Raw genomic sequence first — 3,952 nt, forward strand, 5'->3', positions numbered from 1 at the left:
CTTCCCTTTCTAAAACCATCAGATCTTGTGAGACTTATTCACTATCACGAGAACAGCATGGGAAAAACCCACCCCCTGATTCAGTTACCTCCCACCAGGTCCCTCTCACAACACGTGGGGATTATGACAGCTGCAATTCAAGATGAGATTTGGGTGAATACAGAGCCAAACCATATCAGGAGACAAAATAAAAAAGAATGAAGAACAATAAAGCATGCCGGTAAGATGTAGGAAATAGTCTTAAAAGGGCAAATCTGAGTTTTTAGCCTAAAGAGGAGGTAGACAAGGACATAGGGGTAGAATGTTTTTTCAAGGAAATAATAACAGAACACAAACCAAAAGAAATATATCAGTATCCAAATCCACAAAGGTTATACAACACCAAGCAGATTTCAATCAAAGAAGACTACCTCAAGGCATTTAATAATCAAACTCCCAAAATCAAGGATAAAGAAAAGACCCTAAAAACAGCAAGAGAAAAGAAACAAATAACATACAATGGTGCTCCAATATGTCTGGCAGCAGAGTTTTCAGTAGGAACCTTACATGCCAGGAGAGAGTGGTGATATGATTTGGCTGTGTCCCCACCCACATCTTACATTGAATTGTAATAATCCCCACATGTCAAAGGCAGGGCCAGATGGAGATAATTGAATCATGGAGGTAGTTCCACCATACTGTTCTCATAGCAGTGAATAAGTCCCACGAGATCTGATTTATATTTGTAGTAATAAATGGGAGCTCCCTTGCACAAGCTCTCTCTTGCCTGCTGCCACGTAATATGTGTCTTGCTTCTCCTTTGCTTCTGCCATGATTATGAGGCCTCCGCAGTCATGTGGAACTGAGTCAATTAAACCTCTTTCCTTTATAAATCACCCAGTCTCAGGTATGTCTTTATTAGAAGCATGAGAACAGACTAATACAAGGTCATGGCATATTTAAAATGCTGGAGGAAAACCACTTTTACCTTATAATAGTGTATCCAGCAAAAATATCCTTTAAATATAAAGGTTAAACAAACGTTTTTCCAGACAAACAACCCTGAGGGATTTCATCAACATGAGACCTATCCTGCAAGATATGTTAAAGTGAGTACTTCAATCAAAAGAAATGAACATTCATCAGCAATAAATAATTACTTGTGGGTATAAAACTCACTGGTAATAGTAAGTACACAAGACATACGAAATATTGTAACACTGTAACTGTGGTGTGTAAACTACTCTTATCCTAAGTAGAATGACTAAATGATGAACCAATCCAAAATAGTAACTACAACAACTTTTAAAGATATAGGCAGTACAAGATATAAACAGAGGCTGAGTGCGGTGGCTCACGCCTGTAATCCCAGCACTTCGGGCGGCTGAGGCAGGTGGATCACAAGGTCAGGAGATCAAGACCAGCCTGGCCAACATAGTGAAACCTCATCTCTACCAAAAATACAAAAAAGTTAAAAAAGTAGCTGGGCGTGGTGGTGGGCACCTGTAACCCCAGCTACTTGGGAGGCTGAGGCAGGAGAATCGCCCAAACCTGGTAGTTGGAGGTTGCAGTGAGCTGAAATCGTGCCACTGCACTCCAGTCCGGGCAACGTGCAAGACTCTGTCTCAAAAAAAAAAAAAAAAAAAAAAAAAGATATAAATACAAACAACAATAAGTTAAAATGCGTGGACTGGAGGAGGAAGTTAAGGCTTAGTATTTATTAGTTTTCTTTTTGATTGCTTATGCAAACAGTGTTAAGTTGTTATTAAAGTAATGGGTTAAAAGATAGTATTTGCAAGCCTCATGGTAAGGTCAAACCAAAAAATATACAATGAATCCACAAAACTTGACTTTCATTTGAGAACATTAAGATATTCCAGACATTGCAAGTGGACACAGATGTCAGAATTTCATAGGATATACAATATGGTCATAGTAAAACCAACGAAAGAAAAAAATTACTTTTTATTGAGTACCTGCTATGTGCCTGGTACTGTATTTGTATTCTCTCATATCCAGCCTTCTACTTGCAAAGTTCTTAGATACTATTATCCCTATTTTAAAGATGAGAAAATCCTGACTCAAAATTAAAAGACATTTCCATTGTCACGAAAATAGTGAATAATGGAGCCAGGATTGGTATTCGTTTTCAATGGACAAGTCAGAATTTCTTGGGCTGTATTGCTTGCTTTGCTGTAAATGACTTGGCAACCTCAATGAGTAATTCGAAATATCTGGGCCCTACGTTACCCAACTGTAAACATACAGAAGCTATCAACTGAAAGGATAATTGTGAAGGCATTAAGATGCCCATAATATGGCTTCCTTAACTTCTGAAAAAGTATTGAAGAAAAGAATCACACCAAGATGCAAGATAAAGGCTTGAGGTTGCCTGAGGTTGATCTAAGATGCTGATTTCTCAGTTACTGGGGTGATTTACAAGAAGAGAAAGAAAATTATTAGGAAAAGGAGAGAAAGAAAAAAACCATAATTTATAGCCTCTAAGTTAATAGAAAGATAATGCACCTAATTAGTACACTTGACTCCAACTTAATCTATATTTTAAGGCTGATGACCTATGAACCTCAGGTAGTGACTCAGATGGTTCACGTAATATAAATCCAGGAGTAATAGAGAACTTCCAGAATGACTGTGGCATAACCTAAACTTTTAATATTAGAAAAGAGGGCTACTGGCCTTAAAATTTCTGCTATAACTTGCCAGTGCCCAGTGCCACTTGCTCTGTGGCATATGGTTATGAAATGGCACTGCTTCCTACATGCACAAGTAGAAACAGCTATGTTATACAAAATTATCTATGACATCCAACCTACTGAGGCTCATATACAACTTATGGTTTCATTATGCAGAATTATAATGGGTCTTAATATTCTATTCCTCCTTGGCTTTAATACCTTTTCATCAACTTAAGGACCTTAAGATTAGGCCTTTGCTTAGATTGGCTAGCATTGCCACCCTGGAAACTCCAGTGTCCTACAGAATTACACAAATTGATAATCTAAAGATAGCGAGCATGACAGAAGTTTCAGAAGTATGTATAATGTATTTGTTAATTCATGGTCAGCAACAGGGATATGAAATTACAGTTGACTGAATTTGTTTTCTGATCATATATAATTACTTAAGTAACTACATGTAAGTCTTCGGCACTCACCGTATCAATTATGGAACATCTTCGGTGACTGATTTTTATTGGTCTCTGCCTGAGTTAATTTTTCAGTTGTCTTTCTTCCAGATGCTTCTTAGAATTGTTGTCAAACAAGGAATTAAATTATATTTTTCTCCCATCACCTACTTGTAGGCTGTGATGCTCCTTTGACAAGTCCAAACACACTTATCAGCGGATAAATAGGTGGTGCCTTAGGAAGAGTAGAACTCAGACATTATTAAAGGTCAGTTTCCAATAAGCAAGTGGCTCCATCTCATTTCTTCAAGCATACCTGAGCTATTTTTCCTTTAAATACAAAGTTACAACATAGAACCCTAGACAGCTACCTCAGCTATACTTTTCTCTTTATGCCTAATATAAGTGTTATTCCCAAACCATATCAGAAGCAATAAACGTTTAGTCCATTCAGTATCATACCATGATCTGGAGAAAAGTAGATCTAAAATCTTTAGATTTAGATGTAGATTTATGGGAAGATCATGCAATTGACAGAGATAAGCATATAAGCCCACCACATAAGAATGTAACCACACTCAACATTGCACAGTAACTGATTCTCGACACTAAGCAATAAAAATTGCATCTGTTTTTAATCACTTCTTGCTAGACTTAAATTTAAAGTACACTTTGTGACAAAAAAGGCACCATCATATTGAATTTCCCTCAAGTAATCTATACAGAAAACTATTTCAAAACACTGATAGGATAGCATCAGCTATATAAGATATTGGCATTAACTCATAAAAATGCTGAGCTCTAAACAAGCCAAAGAATGGAGTACTG

This window comes from Rhinopithecus bieti, unplaced genomic scaffold (genome assembly GCF_001698545.2).
Source record: "Rhinopithecus bieti isolate Rb0 unplaced genomic scaffold, ASM169854v2 scaffold_2572, whole genome shotgun sequence".
In the NCBI taxonomy this organism is placed as follows: Eukaryota; Metazoa; Chordata; class Mammalia; order Primates; family Cercopithecidae; genus Rhinopithecus; species Rhinopithecus bieti.